Here is a 12970-nt window from a genome sequence, read left to right on the forward strand (position 1 = left end):
TCACACTAGTGCTGCCATTATAGCATTCTAGAGCGCTGTGGTAGACAGAGACATTAAACAACCACAAAAGGTGGTTGAAATTATAAAACAGACTATTTACCTATCCTTACTGATGTGGATGCACCTCTATCTGAAAATGGATAGATTTTAATTAAATGTTTTCTTTTTTCAAATGTTTTTCTCTCTAGGCCACTGATGAAGAACAGGTGGTGACTGGGATGAATGCTGGTCAAAGAGGAGAATGTCCTTTCCCCCAAATTGATGCAACAGTGGTTTTAAAAGAGGAGGCTGCCCTGGATAATGTAAAAGATGTCACATGCCTTTGCTGTGCTGATGGGGCTTCGTCATAACTACATCAATTATGCTAAAGAGATCATGAAAATTGTCAGCGATGCCTGATCTGTATTCATGGACTATGAAACAAACTGTGTGTATAATTTGTAAAAAAAATGTTAAATGCTTGTTCTGTGTTGTTGTTTAGTAGAAATGGAGTTTACACTCTGTCATTCATACACATGCTCACATTCTTTCACACATATGTTTCTGATAAATGTTATAATATCAGTGTTAATGTTGTGGTTTATTTACTGTCATGCCAGAATAGTTTGTAAAGAACTTAACTATTAACCAATTGTACAACTATTGTATAATAGTGTTTTTGTATAATATTTTTATACAATATATAACATTTACCAAAAAAGTCAAATTTGATCTTAAAAGTTATATTCAACAAATGTTCAATGCTTCATTTATAAACTCTGTAGCTGTTAATGCCATACTTTTCTGCATTTGTTCTTACATGCATGTTACTTTTTGTGTTTTCTCTTCTTGTTTTTAATAAATATTTACCTTTTGATAGTCATTCTGTGTGTGTAAAAGTGATTTTAAAATGAACAAGATTTGTAGGTTTAATCTCTAGCTCGATTTGGGTTCATTTTAGCCTAGCTATGTAGTAATTTTAAACCATAAAAAAGCAACCCAGCATGCTGGGTCAAACATATAACCCAACTTGTTGGGTTAAAACAACCCAGCGCTGGGTTCGTCCCTTTTTGACCCAGCGCTGGGTTGCCAAAATAACCCAAATTGGGTTGTTTTTAACCCAGCAGTTTTTAGAGTGTAGTGAGCTTCCTCCTATGCAGCTGCATTCTAACAATCATATAATAAATAAATTACACAAGCAGAAAATAATGCTCTGAACAAGAGACTCAACTTGTAACTGAATTTGATTTTATCATGTTGCTAAGCTTAGCTATCAGCATAAAATTCACAGCACATAAATATTGGGTAAAATAATACTACACTACTTTTATCACTTTTATGATGCAAAATATTTATAGAAAGTTTTAGAGTAAAGTATAGTAGCAATCAAGGAAGGAATTAGTTTTCCCCACATACAAGTTATAGTTAATAACACTAAATAAATAAATAATTTTAATAATAATTATTATTGTTTTGCATAGACACAAAACAAAAACAAAAAACAAAGCAAAAAAAAAAACTCAATTTGAAACAAAACAAAAGTGATGCCCCAATATTTCGGCAACTGAAATGGGTTAAAATCACAGGCTAACAGTAAATAGCTATGTTTCAATCACCCTCTTTTATGAGCATTTTGAAGTATCGCACTAGAAACTAGTGATGGAAACACCAAGTTTCAGAAAAACAATCCCTTAATTCACAAAAAAGATTTTATGCTCGCTTATTGTGGTTTTGACTTGTGTGAAAAAGGGTTAATGCAAATAATGGGAGATGGAAACGCATATTGTGAGTAAATTCCTCCATACTCATCAAAAAAGTCACGTGACTTTGCACTATGGGATGGCATTACCTGACTAACCAGTGGACCGATCTCAATGCACAGCATCTGAAATGTTGTTATGGTCATTCTTAAATGCCCGAGCAAAGTCTGTCATCAAAATATTTCTGTATAATTGCCTCCCAGAACTTACACAACTGCGTTCCCAAGCAGGCATCCACCTCCGAAAGCAATGATGGCATTTATTATGTTTTGTCTGCTCGCTCTGAGGCGCAAGCAATTTATTATAAATTTATTATTCTCAGTCGCTTCTATTTTTCTTAGTGATATTTAGTGCCAGTTTATCAGGAAGTGATGATTTTTTTTCTCTTGGACTCATTGGATGGAAACGGTGCTTATTTGCAAATGTTTTATGCGATATTCCAATTTTGCGCACAAGTTAAATTCGCAACTTTGGATGGAAACCCGGCTAATGTTTGAATGATTCTATTTTAACAACAAATTGGAATAGAAACATACAGTTATGATTAAAAAGTTTATATAAAACTGCCGTATGTGCAGTGTAAATGCTTATATATAGTGGTGATTATTAAATACATTTGATTAATCAATTCATTAATCAATAAACCTTATTTTCGGTTGAATTTTTTTGCATATTCAGTTTCGATGCTTCAGTAAAAAATAATTTCGGCTCATCACTAACCAAACAAATAGGCAAAAAATCTTGGCAGCTCACTACATTTTGCTACAGCGCAGCAAATCTGTGTGTATGGACATACAGGTTGGAAAGAGTAGGGAGCAGAAACTGGAGAGAAAAACAAAAGACAAGGAAGAGGCAATACATGCCACCACCTCTACGTGTCTGCCATCATCACCTCTTTGAAAACAAAGCTCACCTCCCGCCGTGAGGCACATATGGAGCCTCACAGCCAGTGGCAGTGTGGGTATCTGTCTCCAACTAAAATGAGACCCATCAAAAGCTTGTTCTACTTGTAAACACAGAGGGTCAAACTGATTGAGCTCCACTGGAAGAATAAACTTAAATATGTTTCCTCACCAAACCCCCAAAGTGCTGGAATGTCAACTCCAAACATCCCATCCAAACACAGCTAAAACCAAGGTGTTGAAACACATTCTTCATTTATTGACTTTATCAGCAAGTTGAAGAGAACCCCCTTCCTGCGCTTTGGCAGAGAGCAATAATTCCACAGATAATTTGCGCAGATTGATGATAAATATATTCAGGTTTGATGAATGAATATCAGACGCTGCTACCTATCGCTGACCCAGATCAGAGGTTATAACTCACATCCTGGGCTATACGTCAATGGCAAATTGAAAGGTCACTGGTTTATTGGAATCTGTCACGGGGTTGAGATTGATAAGAATAATACTTGCTTAATTCAGTCAGTACTTTGCAAATATCTCAAATATATAAATCTCTTAGGCCTCTTGAGACTTGGGGGGATTTGTTGGGGTTGCCTACATGTGGACAGAATGTTGTCAGAATAAAGTGATGTATCAAAAACTGGTAGTAATATATTAATGATAATACTATAATTAAATTACATTATTTAAAAAAAAATCCCATTGCACCAAACAGCTGAACTAGGGCATCTCTCTGTGCAGGACAAGTGGAAGAGTTTGACATGTGTCGACTATTAGTCAATTTGACATCTAATTGCTGTAATATTGGATACAATGGAATTTCTGATTTCACTGTTTCATAGGATTTTTCACATCAGAAAAACATCAGAATCAATAACGTGATTCGAATACATAACAGAGTGTGAGTTTAATTCCATATGTGTGCTGCTAACATCACTGCAACATTTATAGATTTGATCAGAACCATAACAACCCTGTTACCATGTAACAGTATTCCCATTGCTATTCCCACTACTCACGCACATCATCTAACAACTCTGCACTTGTACACAAAAGCTAAGTCAAAAGACAAAAAAAGGTCTCTCTAAGCAACCAACATCAACTAACATGAAGCACACACATGGTTTCAGAGGAACAGATTCAATGCAATAGACAAGAAACGTTACTGTAAATAAATCATGTCAATCCAAAATCATTGCCCATGTAAATGTTTTTCATGAAAACAAGATGTTTCTTCATTTATAACTGAATAAAATTAAGTACATCTTTAAGCATAGCTTATGCTACGTTCCTGCCATTGCTGTTAGAAGCAAAAAGTTGTGTGAACAAAACATCTATTTAATAACTTTTATCAGACATAGTCTAAATAAATTTTGGCAAAAGCTGTAGAAATTGTAGGTGGATCAATACTAAAATGACAGTAGCTTTACAGTAGTACCTAGTATACCTCTTTATCTTACATTGAGACCCATCATAAAAAAAAATCCTTTGCAATATCTACAATATTATGGCTTGTCTTACTATATGTCATCACTCAGTTTCACTTTAAAACTGACAAAGGATTATTTATGTAGTTCAAATGTCTAAATATAATAGTTTTAATTATGGATTTTTTTTCCTGTAATTGAAACTAATACTCTTTTAATACTATATAAAAAATACCAAATACCAATATATATATATTTGTATTTTTTTTTTTTAAGGTCTGGTGATATCCACTGAAATGGTGGCAGGATCTGAAAGCTTAATTATGTATCCAGTACAATAATTATAAACTAATGGCAGAAACCTTTCTAAAGCTTTAGAGTAAACATTTTGTTGATAATAAAACCTATTATACTGAAATAAAGCTTATTACTACTTAAAAGTGTTTCATGATCAAATGGTAAATGGAAAAAGAAAAAAAAAAAACTTTTAGAATGTGTAATTAAATTATACATACATATATATTCTAATAAAAATGGGATTACTGTGCAGATAGCACTTAAGATGTAGGCTGCATCCTCCATTATATTACTTATAATAATCAAATCAAGATACTTAAAGTACTTTACTGCAGATCAAAAGAGAGTCTTTACATTTTATGATCCTAGAGAAAGTCCAAGATTCCACAAGATCAAAAATAAGTAAAAAAAAATGTAATAGAAAACTAAATAGTAGAAAGAAATATACGAAAAAAAAATTATTTGAAATCCTATCTGTAATAAAAGGATACTTAGAATTAAAACAAGAGCTTTAGACCTTTTTAAAATTCATCCTAGTTGGTTGAAAACGTCCCAGGTTACGTATGTAACCATGGTTCCCCGAGGGAACGAGACGCTGCGTCGGAAAACGCTAGGGGAACGCCTTCAGCGATACCAAGCTCTGAATCATATGTGTAATCAGTCGAACGATGGGCGAGACGTCAGCGGCGGGTGACGTCATGACCAGGAAGCTTTAAAAGCACGTGAGGTGCAGCCACGTGCTTTTAAAGCTTCCTGGTCATGACGTCACCCACCGCTGACGTCTCGCCCATTGTTCGACTGATTACACATATGATTCAGAGCTTGGTATCACTGAAGGCGTTCCCCTAGCGTTTTCCGACACAGCTCGAGTTCCCGAAGGGGAACAACTGTTCCATAGAATTTCATACTTCAGAGCTTCCAAGTGGAAGACATTTAAACAAGCTTTCAAACTAAAACTCTTGCTTTATGTTCAGTCACTGAACAGAATGCTGAAACATTACATTTACATTTCCTAAAGCTCCTGAATTCATAACCGTTATTTATTTATTTATTATTATTTTTTTTTACAAATCCTTCAGCTTAAAATTCCTTTGCAACTTGGTTAACAATAATGCACATTTTCAGCATTCGGAAAAATGCATAGGTCAGCATCTAAGACATATGTGTCCGTTGTCCCCAAAGAATTTCAGACTAATTTTTCACCTGAGTGCCGATTAAAAGCCTGCTAAGGAGTAATCAAACAAACAAGCATATCGCTACTTTCATAAGCCATAACACAGAACGTGCATAACAAACACTGAGCACAAAACAGCAACAGTAACTTTTATTAATAGGGAAGTCACTGCAATAAAGAATAATAAATATGTGCTGGGTCAAACAAGATGCAAGATGAAAATGAGTTAGCATATTAACTAGGTCTTTGCTCTGTTATAATCCAACATATGGCCACCGTTGGTCCTCATCAGGGAGCTGTTTTTGTGACCTAACATGCTGTAGCCCTGCCTCAAAAGAGAAAACCCCTGCTGAACAAAAGCCTAAATTGGCAAAGGTGCTAGATTATACAGATGATAGGTAGTAAACAGACACTTTCTTGCACCTGCGAACACACTCAGAAGGTGACAATTACTGCAACATGTCAGGCGACAGCAGGTGAGACTTAAAAAAAAAGTCAGGGAGGTAGACACAGTGACATAGTAAACCGCATGATTAAACAGCAATGAAAAAAGGAGAATGACTGAGAGACTTTAAGGGGGGGATGCAGTGTTGAACATATTGGCTTTTGTAAATTTAGGTATTTGTATTCATTGATTGGGGATTGAAGATGGCGATATAGCCCTGTGGTTAAATCTTACTTGTAAGCTCTTTTCTCTGCCCAAGTAGATTTATGTCTCAGCTGAATCAGAGTGTAATTTTCCTCACTAATTTGTTGCAGGTAGTTTGTCACGTGCAAGAAAAATATCTAAACATATGTATACTCAAATAATGATCTACATTAAAATCTTTAAAAATATAATTAAATTATGAATAAAATAATAAATATATTAAATAATTGTCATACAAAATAAATATTGAATCTTTATCAATAACATTTACAATTAAATACTCAAAATGCTGAACAAAAGCCTAAATTGGCAAAGGTGCTAGATTATACAGATGATAGGTAGTAAACAGACACTTTCTTGCACCTGCGAACACACTCAGAAGGTGACAATTACTGCAACATGTCAGGCGACAGCAGGTGAGACTTAAAAAAAAAGTCAGGGAGGTAGACACAGTGACATAGTAAACCGCATGATTAAACAGCAATGAAAAAAGGAGAATGACTGAGAGACTTTAAGGGGGGGATGCAGTGTTGAACATATTGGCTTTTGTAAATTTAGGTATTTGTATACATTGATTGGGGAGTGAGGATGGTGATATAGTCCTGTGGTTAAGTCTTACTTGTAAGCTCTTTTCACTGCCCAAATAGATTTATGTCTCAGCCTAAACAGAGTGGAAAATTCCTCACTAATTTATTGCAGGTTTGTGATTTTTGATGTGCAAGAAAGAAATATATTAAAATATATATAAAATATTTATACTCAGATAATGATCTACATTAAAATTTTCAAAAAATATATTTCTTTACAGAATAAACATAATAAAAATAATTTTGTGTCCTACAAAATAAATATTGAATATTTATCATTAACAAATAAATACTCCAAAAATAAATTAATAAATTAATTAATTAATTAAATAAAAAAACACAAATAAAAGAACTGAATTAATTGCCCAGAGGCTCCAATTGTGAGAGAAAGGAGCCATTATGTGGTTTATTTGTACTATACCTCTATTCCCTCTGTTTGTTGGGCTTTTTAGAGGGGTTCCAATACTACAGCTCTTATGAGGGAGCTGAATGTTGGCTTTAAATTAAGGTATATCTCAGCATTAGGATATGGCTTGAGGTGAAACATAAGCTTGCCTGCGGCACTAACAATGGAATCGGGCTTAGAAATGCAGCGGATCCCTAATATAGGGCTGCTCACCTGCTCCAGACAGACTGAGCAGGAATTTAGACTGTGAATGCTTGACCTCATTTTCATCTGCATAGAAGTACACGTATATGGAAGTAAAATATGTCACATATTTATATATATATATGTATTATATGCACTCTCAGAAACTGAACTGAAGCTCCTGCCAAAACACTCAATAAAATTCAGAATCAAAATTAGTCCATAAAATCCTGCACAGATTTCATTTCACCTGCATGCAAATCGTCCATTGACTTGACTGAGTCAAAATGGAATTGGCAGCTAACCCTGGACCGGCACTTCAAAACAACTGTAATTAAAACAGCCAATGCAGTAAACCCAGTGAGATGCGATGTCTAATGTCATCTAAATAAGAAGTGGGAAAAAAAGAGCAACATGCCTCACAATGATACAGGAGTTTGTAAACAGTGATTGTACAAGCGGACATTTACACTGTTTGTATGGGAAGATTTGTGTCTTGCCTTTCCAATTTTTATTTTTTTTTTTGCAGTTCATAAGCCTCGCTGCACAACAGTTTTGCTTTGCTCTTAGGCATGTCAAGGAACTAGTTTGATTCTGGCAATTTGATTTATTAATGGCTTGTTATCGATATCCCCGTAGGCGGTATCTGTTTCTGAGTGCGTCCGTCTGTATGTCGCCTCGAAGAATATGCATGTCAGTTTGCGGTCTGGCTGGCAAACATGTGTGTGCGTGTGTGTGTCTGTCTGTGTTTATCTAACGGTGCTTGTCTTGTCTGCCTGGCCTGTACGTGTGTACACTAGGTGTAGGAAAGAGAGGGTGAAATAGAGAGGGCAGGCAGCATTGCCTCTGGCCTTCCCTTAGGGTCATATGCTATGCTGTTTGACCACATCATGGTTGCTCTCTCCGGGTGGATGTCAGAGGGAGAGAGGTAGGGGGTAGAGGCTGGAGGGTTGACGGCGTTCGCTGGTGCTGCTCAGCCGAGCCCAGCTAAGACCGAGTTTTCCATAGTGCATTCTCCACTGAAAGTCATGCACCATGTGAATAATTTACAACCAGCATATCGGCTCCTTCCGCAGATCAATTCTTGTGGCAATAAAATAAAGTGAGGGGGAAAAAATTATGTCGAAGCTCTTGTAAGATCAGCTGGTAAAATTTACGTTTTTAAACGCATTCAGCACTATAATATAAATCTATGTTAAATTAATAACTTCTGTTTTACACACACACAAAAATAAATAAATAAAATAAACATGGTTTTAAGTCACGCTCCAAACCTTCAACTAAATTAGCCATTTCAACTGTTGATGTCAGTACATATAAAAGCATTAGAAAATGTAGTTCATTTAAATGAATAAAATATTTATTGTTTATTTAAATGAACTATTAATATTTTATTTAAATTAAATATTTATCATTTATATTACATAAATTCAGTGGTGGAGGTAAGGAATTACAACTACTCACGTTACTGTAATTAAGTAGTTTTTTCGGGTACTTGTACTTTTTTGAGTATATTTTTAAAGCTGTACTTTTACTTGTACTTAAATACAAATTAAGCAAAATAATCTACTTTGTTACTTTTAAATCATAGTTCGTTACTGAGTACGCCCACAATTTGAATTGATATTCAAACCTTTGACGGCACTTCAGTAGCCAATAAAGATATCCGACCGTAAACGGACCAATAAAAGCCCTGATATCTGAACTGGGAAAAGCCGCTGCTTTTCCAACTCTAATCTGCATCTCTCTTTCCTCTCTGACAGTGAGTTTGACACGCATCTGCCTCCTGTCAATTACAGAGTCTGAATGTCTGCGCGGGATTGCAGGTATTCAGCATAATTTTAATAATTCCCGCGCAAATGTGGCTGACCGCTTTATTGTAACATGAGAACACAGTCACGTAATCGCAGAAAACTGAACGCGAGCTCTCAAATGGGCCTAACTTACAAATGAACTGCCTGTCCTCTCACTCTCACGATATTGCTTGTGCGCAATCAGACTGTGTGCAACGCGATCTCTCCGTGCTTTTAAAATAGAAATGATTTCTCTTTGCTCCTGAATTAAACTTTGTTGAATAGATCCACGCCTGATCGATGAAAATCTTACTGGAAATTTTATTGGCTGTAAGTGAAATGCACCAGAAAGTCTTTCAACAATCAAAGATGGAAATGTTTTGGAATGGGATATTTGTCTGATTTGTACATATAAATATCCTAGTCTGCCTAACTGCATCACTACATTGTACAGACATTAGGGTCAAAGCCATCTGATGTTCAATTTATCTAAATAAATAGGTCGAACATATATGGCTCTTAAATCACTGCTTATAAAAATTCAGTGTTGTCATATTTCGGATACCTCAAGAGAATTGAGGTCATTTGTTTTATAATTTTATTACTGAATGTGTTCTTGTCTTTTTTTTAAATTCAATTCAGTTTGAAATCAAATTTGAAATCAAGCTTCCTTATGCTGTAAGCTTTTGCAACAAAGTTACTCTATTTTAAAGACACAAATACACAGAATAAGCAAATGTTTAAGATTGAGATTTTTGTAATGGTAATTGATCAATATTTATATGTATGTAAATAAAAGCCTATATTAAAATCTGTTCATCATATAAAGCGAATGTGTCTTTTTAGAAGACTTGGATTAAACAAATGTCAAAGCTTGAAATAATTATTGCCTTGAAAAAATGGATGCACAATTTTTTTTTTAAATATTAAAATATCTATATGGTAGTATACAGTTTGTGTTAGTTTTGCCAGTGGTATTGAAACTGATTAGTCGTCATTAAATCAAAAATGACCCTACTTACTTTTTAGTGCACATTACTAGTCTTGTGATGAACAATTGAACCGTGCAAGTCAATACACTGGGGAAAAAATTGTCTGCCGTCGTAATCTTTAATCAAAAACAAAAAATTGGCTTCTGCTTTGGATTGACGTTCTTGCTCTGATGACGTCAGTTTGACGGCTTGGGGAGAATCCTCTTAAATCAAGTCATAACGTAAGGACTGCTGTTTCCGGGTCCATGCCTCTACCCATTTCACTTGAGAATACTATCTAAACAGCCATTTATTAGCATTATTTAATTAATAATACATATTTAAGCTAAGCATTTAAAAATTAGCTGTGCACACTACAGTCTCCGTGCTCACAGTTTCTCAGACACTAATATTTTAGCTGAATCACTGTCTGGCCATCTGGGATTTCAGTATGGAGATAAAGGTTAGGGTTATAATTTTTTCAGTATTACATGACATTGTGGGTGTCTATTAGTACAGTTTGTTGTTTTCTTGTGGCGTCTGGCAGAGCGTTAGGACCCAGAACAAGCGGTGAAGCGTGATGTCAGACGTAACAAGCAGATATTCTAAACCACTCCTATCCAACTGTGAATCTGCTATGAGCAAGAGGTGGAGAGGAGGTGCACCACAATAAAACCCCGCCCTTTAGTCAATATTCCATTTCACTTGGAAATACATCACAACACTGAAATCAGTTGCAACCTCCGGTTCACAAGTACTTTGATATTGATATTTTTCAAGGTATTGAAGTTAGAAATTCCTGTATCATGACCACTAATTCACATACTTTGTCATTAAGATAAAAGTGGGTTTTGTTCAAAGTAGATATTATCCACATAGATCTTTGATATGAATTAATATTTTTTGGTAATTCATTAAATATCGCAGACTAAAAAGTAACTAGTAACTTGTACTCCGAGTAGTTTTTGAGAGGAGTACTTTGTACTTTTACTTAAGTACTGTATTGACGTCAGTACTTTTACTTGTAATTGAGTATTATTTCAGCAGTGTAACAGTACTTGTACTTAAGTACAATTTTTTAGTACTCTTTCCACCACTGCATAAATTTTATTTATCCATTTAATACTATGATACTGGATTTATGTTTTTTTTCCCCCCTTTGTCGTGTTTAATACTATTATATTGATTGAATTGTTGCACTAATAATATCATATTAAATACATTTAATTTTTAATTCATATTTTTAAAACTATAATACTACATTGAATGAATTGCGTTGCATTAGTTATATAATTTTTAATTACTAATTATTAATAATAGAATACATAATACATCAAATGAACGTAATATTATTAATAACAATTCCATTAATGTAACATTACAGTATTAAACAAACTATGAATTAAATTTTTTTAATGAAATATTATTATTGCAACAATTCAATTATAGTATATGTAGTTTCAAAGCATCATAGTATCAAAAATTAATTCAAAAATAAAATTGTAATATTAATGCAACAATTCAATTAATTTAGTTCTACAGTATTAAAAAATAGAATAAAAAATAAAATGAATGTATTAATGCAACAATTTGAAGTCATCATTTTTAATATTATAATACTATTTATTATTGATGATTATTGACATTATGATCAATTATGTTGCATTATTATACTGAACAAGTCCACCCATTTATCAAGGGAATACACAGTTGTGTAATTACACGCATAGCAGAATCTCAGAAAATACCACAACCTACTGACAAGTCCAAGTACCCATCACAACTTATTTGACTGGACATTTCCTGCTCTTGCCTAGGAATTAATGATTAAAATTACATGTCCCTGTGCTGAATTATGCTGGTCACTTAGAGCCAGTTGGGGGAAGACTTTCCCACGGCCTTTGTTGATTTCCTATTAGTGACACGATGGTTCTGAACTGCCTCTGATATGTCACTCTTGCCAGTTCCACTCCTCGTGGCTGTCACACCTGTGCGAGAGTTGTCTGCACTCACCCAAACGCCAGTCATCAATCTGCACACACTTACCCGCTTCTTAGCAGTCAAGCGCTGTCAAGACATGCTCTTTCTCTGTCTACCATACACTCATATACTATGTGCACCTGAACTGCTGGCTAGAGAAATAGAGAGAGAGAGAGAGAGAGAGAGAGAGATGCAAGTGCATGGGGGGTTTTATGAACTCCAAAGTCCCTCTCAGCAGTGGATGTCAGGCCCGTGCAGCCCGGAGGAGTCAGAAGACCTCCAGCGCCTGTCAGAGCTGTCCTGTGTGTGCGCGCCACTGGGGCGGCGTGTCATCTTTCCGCTGCTTTCACTCCTTTCCCCTTTTCTCCCCCAAAACTGGGCCTGTCACTCTCACCCCCAAATCATTAGCCTTGCCTCTGATGCCACCCACTGACAGCTACTCCTCTTTCCTGCTCTCGTTCTATCAACCTTGAGGTTGCGGCTAAAAGTCTTTCCCTGGGCCACTGCACCTTTACTCCCCTCCGGAGTGGAGTGTCTGTCACAGAACTAAAATTAGTGTTTTATTCACATAGCATAATTATGGACAATATGTGGAATTTTTGAAAAAAAAAAAATTTTTTGTTCAAATCAATTTAAGCAGTATACATTTTTGGATTGTTTCCATTATTTTATACAATATAAAGCATCAGTGTTTGCTAATATTGCTAATCCACATCAAGGCAATCATCGTTCAACCTTTTTTGGCATAATTTTGTGTTTGAAATACAATAATGTAAGATGAATTTACTTTAGATGAAGTAAAGTCTCTCATTTAAATATATGAATACATTGCATAATACGAAAGAAATACCTATTCTCA

The sequence above is a fragment of the Sinocyclocheilus rhinocerous genome, unplaced genomic scaffold (assembly GCF_001515625.1).
Source record: "Sinocyclocheilus rhinocerous isolate Xijiao unplaced genomic scaffold, SAMN03320098_v1.1 scaffold344, whole genome shotgun sequence".
Taxonomy (NCBI): Eukaryota; Metazoa; Chordata; class Actinopteri; order Cypriniformes; family Cyprinidae; genus Sinocyclocheilus; species Sinocyclocheilus rhinocerous.